The 17,230-nt window shown below is 38.5% G+C and overlaps 1 protein-coding gene across 2 annotated transcripts in view; it reads right to left on the reverse strand.

Annotated features, from left to right (window-relative positions):
- Nucleotides 1-17,230, reverse strand: part of LOC109062990 (gastrula zinc finger protein XlCGF7.1-like) — a 972,510-nt gene that overhangs the window by 541,805 nt on the left and 413,475 nt on the right. The gene's annotated exons all lie outside the window — the stretch shown is intronic.

The raw sequence follows: 17,230 nt of genomic DNA on the forward strand, positions 1-17,230 counted from the left end.
GAAAGTCTATTGTTGGTTAGGTCTGTTTTTATACCCACAAAAAAAATATCACCTTACTACTTCTTTGTAAATTATTATTTGAAGTAACAAAACCATGGTTCATTTGCACAGGATTATGAATGTACCTGAAAGCATGGCTCCATAGTTAGGAGTGGATAATTTTATCAGTTGTTTATTATTCATGCAACAATGCATACTGTTATAGTTTTTATTAATAACCATTGTTTTATAGCTGATAACTTTGTCTAGTGCTCTTATGAAGGTTTATAGCATGATTTGTGAAACATTTAACTACTATTCTGAATGAAATAGACTTCTTCATGGCTAGTGTTTGTATATTTCATTTATCCTACTGTACCTACTTTTCTACAGATCTGTGCACCAATGTTAAATGCTACTGTTTTTGACAGCATTGATGTTGTATCCATGGGCCTTTTTGACACAGTTTAAGTGCAATCATGCCATGTTGCCAGATATTGCTAAAAAAAAAAAGACAAATAAATAAAAACAGACCAAAATCATTTCAAATCTTTTGCAAATAAGATAACATAAAGATATTGCTGACCTACTTTGCAACTTCCCAGTTTATTAACTTTCTAAAGTGTCAAATTAAGTGTAAAAGACAAGTCCCAAAACGCTGGATCTGGCAACATGGAGGCTGCACCCACGCCCTCACTCAGCTTAGAAGACTCATTCACTCCGCCAGCGTCTCGCAGCAAACTTTTTATACACGGACGCTAAACATTCTTGCAAACTGTCTAAACTGAATTATACATGTCATGTAGACATTCTTATGAGGAGTTTAACTGCAAATTAGTCATTCAGAGAACACATTTTATTTTCGAACATGAAAAATTTACTGAAGTCCAGACCTCCGTGACCTTGTCTGTCTACGGGCATGCTGAAAGTGATGCATGGGCTTCATTTTCCCTTTTTTTTTTATTTTTTCTTCTCTTGGCGCTGGATTGCTGATGTCTTTTCACGGGCATAGTTGTCCATCAATGATGATCATTTGCATTCAGCCACAAACATGAGGTGCGAGTGGTTGCAAGCGCGGATGCAGATGCAGTGCTGTCGATGAAAAGTATTTTCAGAATTTGACTGAAAACAGGAATTTCATCCTCAGTTTCATTGCATACAATGAGGTTTTGTCTATATTCTGTCCCATCTATTTTGACCCCGTTCATGGAATGCATGCTTGTCTGCACAAAACTGCCGACTACAGCCACTCTGTGCACACAACAACCTAAACGTTAATGAAGGATAGAAACTGTATGTGACTCTTAAATGAGCTATCAAAGAGTGGCTGTTTGCATGAAGTCTTTTACAGAGGAAACACTTCAACATTTAAACTAATTTAAAAGCGTTTGATCACAGTTCTCTTACTCTTGGAGACTCACTTGAAAGGCCAAACTGTGGTCTGCAGGAAGGTAAAGAAGTTGACCAGAGCTTCCTTGTAGGCAGGGGCGTTGCAGAAGATCACGGGCCCTATGCATAGGCAGTCCTGATGGGCCCCCATGAAAATTTCCAGGTAAAATAAAATATATTCCAGACTTTTCAAGGGCCCTCTCTTCCTTTGGGGCCCTGGTAATGAGTATTGGTTTTACCCCCAGTCCGACGCCACTGCTTGTAGGTCACGTTGAAGACATAGAGAACTTTAAAAAGTTAGTTCCAGGGCAAGGGATGAGGCGCTTGTCCACAACGACGTAAAAGTGGTCGATTCTGCCCTTAAAGGGATAGTTCACCCAAAAAAATGAAAATTATGTCATTAATGACTCACCCTCATGTCGTTCCAAACCCGTGAGACCTCCGTTCATCTTCGGAACACAGTATAAGATATTTTAGATTTAGTCCGAGTGCTTTCTGTCCCTCAATTGAAAATGTATGTACGGTATACTGTCCACGTCCAGAAAGCAGAGATGGGACCAAGTCACACATGTGCAAGTCTCAAGTAAGTCTCAAGTCTTAACCTTCAAGTCTCAAGCAAGTCCCAAGTATTTTTTTCTTGGGCAAGTCAAGTCAAGTCAAGTCACAAGCTATGTCAAGTCAAGTCAAGTCAAGTCCTGTAGTAGGTCAAGTCAAGTCCAAGTCAAGTCACCTTACTATTGTAATTTTACCTGCAGAATCTGATCTTAATAAAGTGAAAAGACAAGATATAAGTAACTGTCAGTAAATTAAAATAATTTGGATTTGCATTGTAAATACTCATGTTCAGTAAAATACATCATGGAATCAAACAAAATTGTAACTTCATAAAATTATTTATTTTTCACTTCTGCCAACAGTGTTTGAAATGTTTTAAATTTTCAATTGAGTCCATAAAACAAATAACAGCTTAACATCCAACAGACTCCTCTCTGAACACCTCCCTCTCTCTCTCTCAAACACAGTTTACATACAACATTAAACTTTGTTACATTTCTCCTCTCTCTCTCTCTCACACACACTCTCTCTCTCACACACACTCACTCTCACACACATACACACACTCACTCTTGCTCTCTCTCACACACACACACACACACTTACTCTCGCTCTCTCTCTCACACACACACACTCACTCACTCACTCACTCACTCACTCTCTCACACACTCACTCTCGCTCCCTCTCTCTCACACACACACACACTCTCTCTCTCTCTCTCAGGGGCTGTTGCTGTCAGTGCGTTTGTCGCAGTTATTAACTCTAATGTCAATGAAGGTTGTGTTTTTTTGTGGGTTAAGAGAAACAATTTTTCATTGTTTTCTCGAATGTAGTAGGCTAAAATCACTTTTTGCACTATTAAAACAATTGTTTATAGGTTTTAAGGAAACTTTCACCCCTAAGGCTTTCATTTATGGGGCAGGATACAACCGCAATCAAAGATTTTAAATGGCAGTTGATTAACTTTATGGTTGGCCAGGCAAAAATGGCCATGTATATTTCAAGAAGAAACAGGATTAATAATATACATGGCCAAGATGGTGAACTGTTGTTTAAGGCATTTATTAGGTCCAGGATCTCGGTTGAGTTTAAATATTATAAAGAGATGCAGGATTTGGATACTTTTGTATTGCAGTGGTGTTTTAATGAGGTTTTTTGTACTGTGTTTGAGGGGGATTTAATTTTTAGTTTTTTGTTGTGTTAAATGGTTGTGTGATAATGGTTTGATGTTCTTTTTGGTATTGTTATAATAAAAGTATGGGTTAAAAATCAAATCTCTCTCTCACACACACACACACACTATATCCATAAGTCATTACCTCTTTTACAAGGTATTGCACTTGCAAAATATAAGATTTGAGATTGTTTATTTTTATTTAAAGTAATTATTTAATTATAAAAGCGATTTAAGGGAATAAAGAAAAAGAAATAAAGGCTTATTGTATTAGTGAAATAATTGTAACTATTTGCAACTAATATTTTATTTTTAATTATGCATGCATTGTCTCTAAATTAATAAAGGACATTATAGCATATTTTCAATTCAAAAAGGCAAAATGTAATAAATAAATAAAAATGTTAAATGTTTATCTACTTAAATTTTACTAGGCATTCGTTCACTTCTTTAATCATTTTGACAATGATGAGCTAGACCGCTGAACTTTTAGTCTTCCTAACAACAAACAGAGCGGTGCATAGTCCTAATGGAGTTCATCAGAGAAGCATCAAGAATATCAAATATTTTGCAGTGAATCTATTATTTGCATCTTAAGTTTATTGCCAATAATAATGACAGGTTTGTGCAAGTGTGGAACTCGGTGAGCTCGCGCAAAACACATCTTTAGCGCAGCGACTCATTTGCACGTCTTTGATTGGCCAATGCGTTCAACAGACATGTATGTGATTGGCTACAATGCTCAACGCTGCAAAAGCACGTCGTGAGTACCTTTAATGCAAAGGGAAAATATATATATATATAAAACTGTAATATGCACTTTTCATGATTAGGTAATCGCGGCAGATGTAGTCTTATTCACATTTGTTTTTCTGATTAATTGTTTTGCTCTATGGGAAAGACAAGGTAACAAAATATTCGGGGCTTTACTATAAACATTCGGGGCTTAAAGGAGCCATGTGTAATGTCTGGCAAAAAAATCAAGTCATACTCCACATTCCATACCAGATGGGGGCAGTATGCCTCAATAAAGTGAATTGGTCTACTCTAGAGTAACAAACGAGAAACGGCATAGTCTCTATGCTCCGCCCCTACCTTCACAACAACCCTAGAGCCATAGCCGAAGCCTAAAGGACGTTTTGCCTCCAGAGGAACGTTGGGTGATGTCAAGTGATTTTGAAACATGACATCTTCAAGCTACTCCCCTTCACCTTTACCAGTGAATATGTTCATATTCGTTTTGTTCATATTACATTTTGAGTTGGTATATACACATTATTTGAATTAAATTAATTTGACAGACAGCATTCTGTCAACATCATTGGTCAACATCAGACAGCTGATGTTGACCAAGCTAGCGCCAACCAACGTAACCAGAGCTGCCAACTCTCAAGCATTCACCGTGAGACACACGCAATTGAGTCTTTTCACACGCTTTCAAAAACTTGACCGCTCTGAATATAGTGAGTGAGTGCGCGCGCGGCCGGGCGCTCTCGCGCGCGCTCTCTCTCTCTCTCTCTCTCTCTCTCTCTCTCTCGGGTTCATTATCATCGAAGACGTTTCAAGCTTCTTAGGTTATGTTACATTTTAGCATCTGCTTGGTAGAGACGGGCTTTGGTAGATAACAGGTGAAAACCGGATCGGATCTGTGGGTAAGTTATAGCTAGCTAATTATCAAACGCAGCTACGGTTAGCCATCGCTAACATTAGCACGTTTATCGAACAGCCTTCGATACATTTCTATGTTTATAACTTCCCGAAAAAAATACGCAAACATATAAAACAAACTTCTAGCGAAATACTAACAGCATCTTACTTACCAATCCAAAAGAAATGGTGCAAGTTCGGAGTCGAAGCTCATTTCTTTCAAGTCCATCAGTTGTCTCCAGCGATGGAAAGCAGTGCAGATGTTTACTCTGGTTCGGCTCCTTTTCTTATCGGATTTGATTTGTGATTCCGAGCGCGGTTGCTTGACATCAGCTTCAAGTACGCCCACAAGCCGTGCGAGTTATTCGTGTATTGCAGGTTGGCTGGTGGTTATGTTGCCCGCATACCGCCTCCCATGGCCGAAACTGGTATTACGACGCCTGTCGGGCCGTGGCTAGTGATGCTAATGCTAATTAAGGTTGATATCTCTGCAGCACTATAACTTGACATTTTTTTAATGACATCATCGCCCTTATTTCTTCTCATTCTTTTGGTGCGTGTAGGTCATTTTTTGGATATTTTTACCTCAATTTTTACACATGGCACCTTTAAGCCCCCTTCGCCCAGCCCTAGCACCGCCCCTGCAAGAAACGCGTTTTTTGACGGCCTGCTAGCGGATCGTTAGGAAAGATTAGATGAATGTGATCATTTATTTTTGGGCCTGAAATCGCTGATACAACCTTTAATGGCTACTTTAGCTATTTTTACATTAGCTAACTACCAACTAACCAGATAACATTAACAAATTGACAAGCACTTACTGGCCAGAATGGCTCTTCAGATGATGCACGAAATCGGAGGTTGTCGTCTGGCTGTCCGAGATTTGTATGTTGCATGTCTTGCAAAGCGCTGTTCTTCTTTTGCCATCTTGCAAAAAATTCTTTAAGCCAAAAGCGATGACCCTCGGTACCCCTCCGGCTGACATGTTGATGTGATGTGATATCTGATCTAAGTGGGCGTGGTGTGCGTAAGGTCCGAGAGGGCATGACTGATGATAGTGTCGTGATCCAGTGATGACAACGCTATTCTCAGCCTGCGCTGCAGCCAAGTAATCAACTGTATTTTTAAAAATAATTTATATATTTTATATTCAAACTGAAAACATGATGTGATTAACACTCAAGTCATTCAAGTCATCGTGTCTCAAGTCAAGTCAAGTCCCGAGTCTTTAACTTAGTCCGAGTCAAGTCTCAAGTATTTTATTTTTTTGTCAAGTCAAGTCACAACTCATAAAGATAGCGAGTCCAAGTCACCAAGTACAAGTCCCCATGTCTGCCAGTAAGGTAATAAAAACATCTTCAAAGTAGTCCATGTGACATCAGAGGGTCTGTTAGAATTTATTGAAGAATCGAAAATACATTTTGGTCCAAAATAACAAAAATTACGACTTTATTCAGGATTGTCTTCTCTCACGGGTCTGTTATGAGCGCGTTCACAACACTAGTTTAGTGATATCCGGTTCGCGAACGAATCACTCGATGTAACCGGATCTTCTTGAACCAGTTCACCAAATCGAACTGAATCGTTTGAAACGGTTCGCGTCAACAATAAGCATTAATCATTGATGCGTCAGAAACGGAAGTGCTAAAAAACGCTAAAAATGGGCTTCACTTGTCTCAATTGAGTTCCAATTGGGTCGCTGTGTCCATTTCTTTTACTGTCTATGGGATTACTTAGTATGTTTTCTGAATTTTTGCCTGTATGCCTCTGGCACGAGTTCAAATGCTCTAAGAACCGCTGTTTTGACTTCATCATAAGTGAAAGTGAAAGTGACATACAGCCAAGTATGGGGACCCATACTCGGAATTCGTGCTCTGCTTTTAACCCATCCAAAGTGCACACACACAGCAGTGAACACACACAAACCGTGAACACACACCCGGGGCAGTGGGCAGCCATTTATGCTGCGGTGCCCGGGGAGCAGTTGGGGGTTCGGTTCCTTGCTCAAGGGCACCTCAGTTGTGGTATTGAAGGTGGAGAGAGCACTGGACGTGCACTCCCCCACCTACAATTCCTTCCGGCCCGACACTCGAATTCACAACCCTTGGATTGCGAGTCAGACTCTCTAACCATTAGGCCACGACTTCCCGAGAGAGCACTGGACGTGCACTCCCCCACAGAGCAAACCTCTTGTGCTTTGCCCATGAAGCTACTCTGCAACATCACCGCCCACATATCTTTAGGCCAGCACAGTTTCCCCACTACCCTCTCAAAAGCTGTAAAGTATGCATCTACTTCCGACTCCCTAAATTGGGGAACAAGCTTCATGTAATGAGTAGGATCAAACTGACTTAACCTACGGGCCCCCTGTGGCTCACCAACAGGCTGCGCACATTTCTCCTGCGTAGTTAAATGAACAAGTTCTAGTTCACGTAAACCTAGCAAATGCGTTTCATGTTCTTGATGCTTAATTTGCAAGTCTAATTCTTTTAATTTTAGTGCCACCTTAGGATCAAACTCATGTACAGATTCTCCGGTCAAAATACCAAGAGAGATCATCTCGGACAGGATTTAATTTTTGATATCAGCTTTTAATGCCGAAGATGAAACGGATATTTTAAAGCTCTCCGCAATTTGTAATTACTCTTTTACTACTTTTTTTTTTTTTTGCTGCTCCACAGACGGAGAGTTAATAAAAGCTTCAACCTCACTCTCCATATTTCCTCCCCCACCGAAATAGTTTGATATATGGTTAGATAAGAGAAAAAAAAGAATTAGATTTTTACTCACCGACTTTGAGGTTTCCCATTTCATTTCTGCGATCGAAGAATTAGGAATTTTTAAAGACGAGCCCCCATTATGTTACGTGCCAACACGTAACAAAATTAACATAATTTTGCTTACAAATATGGGTATTTGGAGTATGGCTGCAGATTGCCTTTGCATGTTTCTAATCATTTGTCCTTTTCAACTTGTGCAGATGCAATCAAGAAATTTGATGACAGCCACAGAGGACTTCATAAGGATGACCACTTCAGAGCATCTGAAGCATGCACCGCAAAGAAGTTGAGGTGGAGGAAACGCAGCAGTCACTCAGGACTGATTATTCATTGAAGAATGTTTTGTACATTGTCTTTCCTGTTTTAGTATAGTTGCTTATGGTTTAATTTTACCACCACAAAACACATTCGGTTATGCACTTAAATTTTTATTGTACATTTTGTTGTAGTATAGTCCCACACAAGGTTGGGCTGTTTAACTTATTTTATTTTTCATATTTTACCACCAGTGTTTTTAGGTTACGATGCACAACATTGAAGTGATGTATGCAAGCCATTAAATTCATGTTCCTAGATTTTAATGGTAGTTTGGCAGGAAATTTAACTAGTCAAAGTGAAGTTTGTGGCAGTTAAAAACAATAAATATGGAAATAAGTGATTGGTGATTGAGTTGTGATTGATTTGTAAATCTGTTTATAACTGTAGTTCCATGTTTCCAGAAGGTGAAGGACCTGTTTCCTGTAGCAGTTAATTTTCCTGTAGCTTCGTTTGGCTCAGCAGCAGGATTAAACCTTTGAATGCTTTTCCATTTATCATCCGCTGATGAGACAATCAAATGAAGCTATAGGAAAAGGAACTTGAACAGTATGCCACCTTCGGAAATGGGACTACAGTTATGTACAAAGCCTATAAGCAGTATAAAATGATCAGTGTTGGGGTAGTTACTCAATTAATTAGTTACTTCTGTAAATTGTAATGAGATTACTTTACTAGTTACTGCATTTGAAAAGTAACTTCACTACTTATTACTTTTTCTTAATTTATCATGTAGATACACGGACAAACATCATAGCCCTATCACTTAACCTTTCTGCGTATAGTTTATTGTATAAATATTGAACCATATGAAAGAACAATATCCCTGTCTGCACAAAGAAATATGCCTCACCGTAAAATCCAGAAACAACAGGATAAAGAAGGCTATGGTGGGGTCATTTTAAAATGGTGTCAACACACAAGTTTCAAAACACAGGCTTTGGGAAACATGAGAACAAAACTCTTCTCCTGAGAACAAAACCAGCTTTTTATTAGATTCATGGCAACAACAAAAAAAATAAGTGGTCAATGAAAAATATAAAAATAAAGGTCACTTTATCCTATAAAAAATAAATCTTAATTTAAAAAGCCCATAAAAAGGAAATAGAAGATGAAATTAATTAAACAGAAAATTCACGTCATCCCAAAAACCCTCACCCCGTTTTCCTCTTAGCTCACTCTCCTGGAGATGTGGCTTCCAGAGGCGGTAACATACCAAGTCACAAACTCTTGAACCTATTAAGGAATTATTGTTTGTTGCAATTATCACAATGCACAAAACAGAAAGTGCAACAGTGAAAACAGAAAGTGCAACAAAAAGTTTACCTCATAAACTGTATCCCATTCAATTCATTTTTCTCTCTATTCTTCGAAATAACGATTGTATTGCAGAAGTAAAAGTCTTTCAAATCTTTTATCTGACAGCCTGTTCCTCCTTGGGGTCAGAACAATACTGCCCAGGCTGAAAAGCCTTTCGACCAGTGCACTTGACGGTATTGGAGTGTTGTACTGCTTTGCAATTTCCTTAATCCTGGGGAACCTGGAGAGAACCTCCCAGTCAGATCCAGGCATTTTTAAGTACTCCATGACTTCAGTCTCTGCAGTGTGGGAAAACTCCTCTTCAAATTCAAAAAAGTAATTGTGACTGGAGGTGACAGGGCTCTGAACTGCTGGTCTCATCAGTGGCTCTTCAGGAATCTGGACACGACACTCAGAAATTAGCATGGTTTTAACAGCATCTCTTCTCTTCTCGTCTTTGAGCCAGCGGACCTTTAATTTGGGCATTGTGGCAGCAGCCATCAGGGCATCCTTGCTGTCCAAGACAGATGCAAATCTGTCTTTGATTGCCTGTGATATGAAATAGTAGGCTACATTAGACAAACACATAGTTCAATTAACAGCTTTTACAGCCTCATAAATTTGGGCTACAGTACATCAGCTATATTAAACTGCAGGCCTATAGCCTACACTGCAAGCTATTATTTAAGGCGGCACTGATAAAAATGATTTTGTGGTGAAGTAAATACTACAGAAAAAAAAAAAAAAAAAAAAAAAAAAAAGTAATTTACATGAAAAAGTTAATTCAGGCAAGAATAAAAACAACTAAGTAAATTCTTCATTCAATGTTATATTGTTTGAGTGAAATGAATTGAAGGAAACTTCAACTAAATAGATATTCAACATTTTCCTAGCCAAGTTAAAATTACTTATTTTCTTTGTTACTTTCATTTAACTTAGTTAAGTGGAGTTTACTTAATTCCATATGTGAAATGTACTTAAAATGTGTGAAAAAACTTGCCAAATAAAAAGTGAATTGTTTTTTTTTTTCTTCATGTAGAGCCTATTCATTTTATTATTCAATATGTGTTTAACTGTACAATAGCACCAGGCATGCCAGCTGTCATCTGGGAAAGGCCATCCTTGTCACGTCTGGGATACAAGGAGACACGGTGAGAGATCCAAATGCGAGTACGTCTTTTATTAAGGGCAATCCAAAGAATAAACAGTCCAGGCAGGGGTCAATACCAAACATATCCAACATAAACAAGGACACAAGGCTAGAGCACGACAAGAGACGGACGAGAATAAACAAGGAGTCCATAACAATGACAGAACAACCAGGGTATTTATACACAGGGAAGTGACAATACTAATGGGGAATTGGCTGAGTGCAATGATTAATGACCAGGGACAGCTGAGTGCAATGAGGAGACAGGGATCGTGGGGAATGTAGTTCAGGAAGTGACCGACACCATGGGGAAGGAAGACATCTAGTGGTTACCCAGGGAAACACAACCCAGACACTGTGACAATCCTTCAACGCAAGCAACTTTGACATGAGAATCTCTAGGGTTGGCAGGAGGGTGCCGTAGTAGCAATCATCTTCTCCTTGTAGTATATCTAATGCAGCAGCAAGAGGACTTAACACTGCACAATATTCCTTCAGGAACTGATACTCTCGTTCAGTGATGCTCTTTACACTCAGTCTAGAAAAAATGGTGTTTAAATCTCTGATTGGGATTTCTGTGATGAGAGACAAGACGTCATGAGTTGAGTTCCAGCGTGTAGCAGTGGGTATGATGAGCTTTCTTTTTAGCACAGCCTCAACCTGGTCTGAAGCCACAGTAGAGCGACTTGTTTTTGTCCAGAGAGCTGGACACTTGGCAAGAGCACTTCTGTAAACTGCTTTACAGTCATTGTTACTGGTCAGCCATTTCTCCAGGTCATTTTTTGAGATCAGGTTTAGTGTATGTGAAGCACAGTGAAAATGTCTCATCTGATTCTGTGGAGAGTGCTTCGGCAACATCAGTAAAAGTGACCTGCTCCTCCCCCTCCTCATCAGATGGCTCGTCAGAGTCAGACCCATCATCAGGATGGGTTTCAAACATTCTAAAGGCTTTTACAAAATTGCTGCCATTATCAGTGACACATGCTGTTACTTTATGTGATAGTCCAAAGGATGAATGAACCTGTTCTATTTCGCTAGCTATGACATCGTAAGTGTGTCTTCCTCTCACTCTCTTGCAGGCAAGAGCAGCCTTCTCGTGTTTTAAAACTAATGCCATCTATCCAGTCCATTCCCAAATAACTTTTGTTGTTGGCGGACCAAATGTCCATGGTGGTACACACATGATCCAGGGACTCAAACGTTCTTTTAAGCTTTGATTCCATGTCAGAATAACACTTATCCATGTAATGTGAAAATGTTTTCCTGTCGGAGTCGCGGGTATTTTATCTAGTATTTTTCTAAACCTGGGCGATTCAATGGTCGACAGGGGAAGCATGTCTTCTACAATGAACCCTGCAACTAGCCTGTTCATTTCGTTTTGTGTTACCTGCTGCGCTCCAAGACTTGAGAAAAGCTTAGCTTGTTTAGGCGGGGTCAGCGGATGATGAGTGACTCCTTCAAATGACCTGTGAGCAGGATCTTTCGCCACAAGTTTTGTATTGCCATGCTGGGCTGACAACTGCTTAGACAGGTTGCTCATCGAGTTGGCAGCAGTTGAAAGACACTTGTCATCTGGCATCACAGCCTGCACCTTCAGGGGACCAAAAATGATGTAGAAAAGACGTCATTTGGACGTGTCTTTGCGCAGTGGGATTTATCTGCATTTTTTTTATATTGACCTCAGGATGTTATTTACCTTTACAAAGGCCATTTTTTTTTAACCTTGTTAAATTTATGCATCATATTTCATGTAAAATTCTTACAGCTGATCAATATATTCAATTTATACTAAGGCTCTATACCAAACAAATTAAATAATTTACATTGCACAATTACAACTGCAATAAATGATGTTATGAGATTAAGGTTTTAAATACATATTTGAATATACAAATAAGAAATGTTGGGGGAGAAATACATACTTTTAAACATACAAAACGTGCAAGTAGGTGGTGAATCAGGGTGTCTTCCATCCAATCATTTTTTTTTTATTTAATACTGAAATCTGAAAAATGAAAAAAAAAAAAAAACTGCACATTTTTCATTTGTTCAAACAAAACGAAAAATTAAGAATTCTGCTTCATTTTTCTCTTTTACGTTCAGGGATAGAAAACGAATAAGCGACTTAAATATTAAATCTCTACATGTGGGTGGGAATGAAACGCCCATCTCCGCTGATTGGTCAACCAAACATTACAACATAATAATAGTCCTTAACCCTCTAGGCGCCACGGTCGAGTTTACTCGACAAGATGCGGCACTGAATAAAACGGTCGATTTTGTCAAATAGGGTGTCAAATTTCGTTCGACCTCCCCTCCACTAGATAGCAGACATGTCATATATATATGTGCATGACATATATATGTGCCCCATACATGGAATCAGAGTGCCTACTGTATGTAGTAAATGGAAAATCTCTACAGCAAAAGGCCAACATGCATTCGGTTTGTTTCTACCATTTATTAGTAATGATTAACACAGTTTGTTTGCTACTTACTATTTAGAGTCATTCGCTTCTATGGATTCTTAATGTTTTTATTTCTACTACATTTTATCTCTTTCTCTTCATCAAACAGCCAGATTAATGAATGGCATGACACAAACCTTACCAATGCAGAGCCTAGACAGAGCTTTCTTTTGTGTAGGCATAAATTCTGCAACCTACCCGTGAAATATTAGTTTATCTCATAAATATTAATTTACTTTGCACCTGCACTTACAACTACCTACTAGCCTACATCTTTGGCACACCATCTGAATTATAGCTAACCACCTATTAAAATCTGTGTGGCAAAGCTGCGAAATGCAGAGTCCTGAACAGGTCCCTTTCTGGAGACCTGCCCCGCCCGTACCCGCAAAGTTCAGCAACAGATCCGACCCGTCACCCATGATAATATCAAAATTAAATCCGCACCTGCCCAGACCCGTTAATATTTTGGCCCGTTACTCGATCCGTGCCAGCAATAAATCACACACGCTAAAATCATTCCAATTAAAATACTTTATTTTTTTTATCTCGCACGTCTCTCAACATCACAACAGCGTCATGAATGGGCTAATGAAACAGGCTAAAGTGCGGTTGTGTTTGCGGCATTCAAGAAGCCTACCATCGGCACCTAATAGGCTATGGAACCTGATAACTATAGGCAAATAGACCTATTAATGAAAAAAAAATAAAAAGAACAACAACCTGAGCCTGTCGCTCACAAACGATAGCCTTACTAGGCTACGAGAAGCATCAACAAAAAGTCGCACTGTCGCAGTGGTGGTGACATGTTGGGTCAAATGTCATATTGTTGTTTCGTATGTGTAATGGTAATTTAGACATACAAATATTGCACATATTTTTTTTTTTTTCAGGGTTTGGATATGTTCTTATAACTCAAACGAGTTCACCTTCAAATCATGGGGTCAAATTCACATTTCACTAAAGTCAATCACTGAAACAAGCACTCTGAGGAACAAATAGTCCCACGCCAGTGGGATAACAACATATGATTTCCTAAATTCGTATAAAGTGCCCTGTGAATAAAGCTCAAAAATAGAAAAATATAATAGATGTGCATCAAAGATAAATTACAGAAAGTCAATTCTTTTCATATCTGTCATAGGGCCCTATCATACACCCGGCGCAATACGACGCAAGGCGCAGCGGAAGTGTGTTTGCTAGTTTCAGTCCGGCGCCGTTCGCATTTTCTCGCCCAGCGCCACATTGTTTAATTAGCAAATGCATTTGCTCCCATTTGTGCGCCCATGGGCGTGCTGGTCTAAAAAAGAGGTGTGTTCAGGTGCATTGCTATTTTAAGGAGCTAAAAATAGACTGCGCCATAGACCAACGCAAACCTGGTCTAAAGTCAAGAAAAAGGTTTTAACCAACTTATTAACTCTTGGACAACAGAAAACAACACTCTTCTGGATCCTGTGTTCATAAGTGGCACACACTCGCATATCAGGGCAGGTGTACTACAGACATATTACAGACATCATGATCCTGTGTATTGTATTTTAGAATAGATGCAATGATTTTCTTGAACAAAAAATAAATACATTTTTATAACATACAACTTCAACATGCTTCCTTTCTGAGTTGGGGTGATGCTTCCCCCAAAAATATAGTATCAAGCAACATTTCTCATTGCTGGCTATTCAAATTGCATCAGTTGTGTTGGGGAGTTTGGCATATGGTTGTTATGGGGGTTTGTCTTGCTGCTCTCCCCACTCTGTCCAAGCATGGCTGCATGGACAGGCGTGTGGTGTGTTGCCCAGAACATAACCATACCGCCAACACTAACTGTATGCAATATAATTGTCATAAATATACTTGATGAAAGTGGTCCTGATTGAACTGATGAAAATATCAAAGCGACCGTGAAAGACATCAGCAGAGAAGTTTTTCCAGAGGCACATCACACTTCTGTAATTTATGCTATAGATGTCATACACAGGATCGGCAAACTGAAGGATGCAAGGGACAGTAGCAGTCCAAGACCCGTGATTAAAGATTTCTTTCCAGGTCTGCAAGGGATTTGGTTTGGAAGCTCTCAAAGGCTAACGATCTTCTGTCTAACAAACATCTCGGCTTCAAGGAAGATTGAACTGCAGCTGATAAAGAAGCATGCAAGAAATTATGGCAACTGGTAAAGAAGGTGCAAAAAGAAGAGAAATCAATGGGGAAAGTAATATTTGGTTTGCCCATGGCAGCAATAAAGCAGCAGGGGTCGCAATACTCTAGGGAAAATTTTAAGGGCCATGTTCTTAACCATGAGAGAGATAATTCTGGAAGATTGGTGATACTGGAAGTAAGCATTGATCAGTCACATTACATTTTGGTGAATTCATATGCTTACCAACAATAAGCTACAAAATAACATTTTGGGGAAATATTGAATTAAAATGAATGCAGATCGAGAGCAAATTCCCTGATGCTAAAATAATATGGGCAGGGGACTTTAACTGTGTACATAATGATTTATTAGATTTATTAGAAGCAGTCAAAGGAAGAAGGCTGACATCAGTCAGGACAGGTACAACAGGGTCCTCTTCATTATCAGATAATAGACTCTGGCCTGTGCCAATACTGTGAATTTTTCTGCATTATTCCTCCAATATTGTGCTACAATGATGGACTAGTCTTGATTTTTTTCTGTCATGTTTCTTTGTTTGAATCAATTCCACAATCTAACTGCACATTAGATATGGAGACTGATTTTTAACAGCGTGACCCTTTTTACTTGACCTGTTTAGATTGAAAGTCTTCAAGGCAGCTCTACTGAAGTCCTTTAAGGTGACCCGGTCTCAGTCCGTGGTGTGCTGATCTTCTAACTAACATTAACAAAGGCCAGGATGAGGAGTTTGACCAGAACAAGGTTAACATTCTGCTGGAGCGCATGCAGGATGACAACCAGGTCATGGTCTCAGAGAATGTGATGTTTCTCATATAGAGCAGTGCCAGTGGACAGCTGCATCTCTTGAAAATTCAGGAATGTAAATTACATTACAATTATTTATAATATAGCACTTTGTTACAGACTACAACATACCAGTAATAAACTGTGGGAGCATTAATGGTTGACTACTTCTTTTGATGCTTTTACATTTATTCATTTTGCAGCAACTTTTATCCAAAGCAACTTACAAATGTGGAAAACAAGAAGAAATTCATCTTATGGAGGCAATGAACATTTATAACGTTTCTTGAGAACAGTGTAATGCAAGTTATGATTCAGCAGCTGCAGCTCAGTAATGAAGACAAAATCTGGTAAATTCTGGAAAGATTTTCTCTCTCTCTCCATTGAGGCTTCTTGATGTATCCTGCATCTCATGGGGATCTTTAAGTCCATGGTCCCAGAACTCTGGGGTTCTGCAAGAGAAAAATTCAGTTTAATGGGAGCCAGTGTTGAAAAGGTTAATTTGGAAATGTAATAGGTTACAGATTACAAGTTACCCTATTTAAAATGTAATAAATAGGGTATCTGTTTCAATTGCTTTATTAATGTTTACTAATTGCATTTGATAATTTTTGATTACTTTTCAGAATTTCTAATGTTTTCAATGGTTAATCATTTTCAAACATTTAAAGCAGGCAAGGTTAATCTTTCAGTAGTACTCAACACTGATTACTGTCAGACTTTCAAAATCTTTCTTTACTTGAATTAAGATTTATAATCATTCATTTTTAAAGCACTGCCACCACAAAATCAGACTTTAGCACCTCGATTTACTTTTTTTGAGATCATTCTGAGGTTAAATACTGATTTAAAATTATAATAAGAAACCATTTAATAGCTATGATACTGTTTTTGAAATCAAATCTTTGCATATCTATGGCAAGAAAAAATTATATCTAATGATTCATTGGAAAAGAAAAAAACAGTTAACAAATAAAATGCATACATAACCATAAATAGGAAATAAATCATTTGTCCTATTCTTTGTCTTAAACTCCTGAAACACTGGTGTCTCATATTTTAGAGAAGTCAATCATATGTATGTGTATGAAAATATTCAGATAACCCCTTTGTTATTGTTAACATTTTCGTAACTCTTATTTAATTACACATTTTGATTACAGTTACATTTATTTTGTAAATTAAATTACTTAATTCCGTTACATGTAACTAGTTACTCTCCAGCACTAAATGGGAGTTATCCATTTACACTTAATAATGAATAATGGTAGCCCTACAATGATCAAGTATGGGAGGAGAAAACTGGTATTTGGATTAATACTACCATCTGTCTCTTTGGCTCCTTCTCTGAATCATGGTCATCAATCTTTAATCGCAGGTCTCTGATTTTTGGTCTCTTGGTCTTCAAAAGTCCAGTCACATCTATTGATGAAGTTGAAATTTAAAACTCATCATATTTCATAAGAATTTTACTGGTATTGAATAAGAACTGCACACCTTCAAGGGAGAGGAGGAAGATGACATCATGTCCC

Source organism: Cyprinus carpio, chromosome A4 (genome assembly GCF_018340385.1).
Source record: "Cyprinus carpio isolate SPL01 chromosome A4, ASM1834038v1, whole genome shotgun sequence".
Classification (NCBI taxonomy): domain Eukaryota; kingdom Metazoa; phylum Chordata; class Actinopteri; order Cypriniformes; family Cyprinidae; genus Cyprinus; species Cyprinus carpio.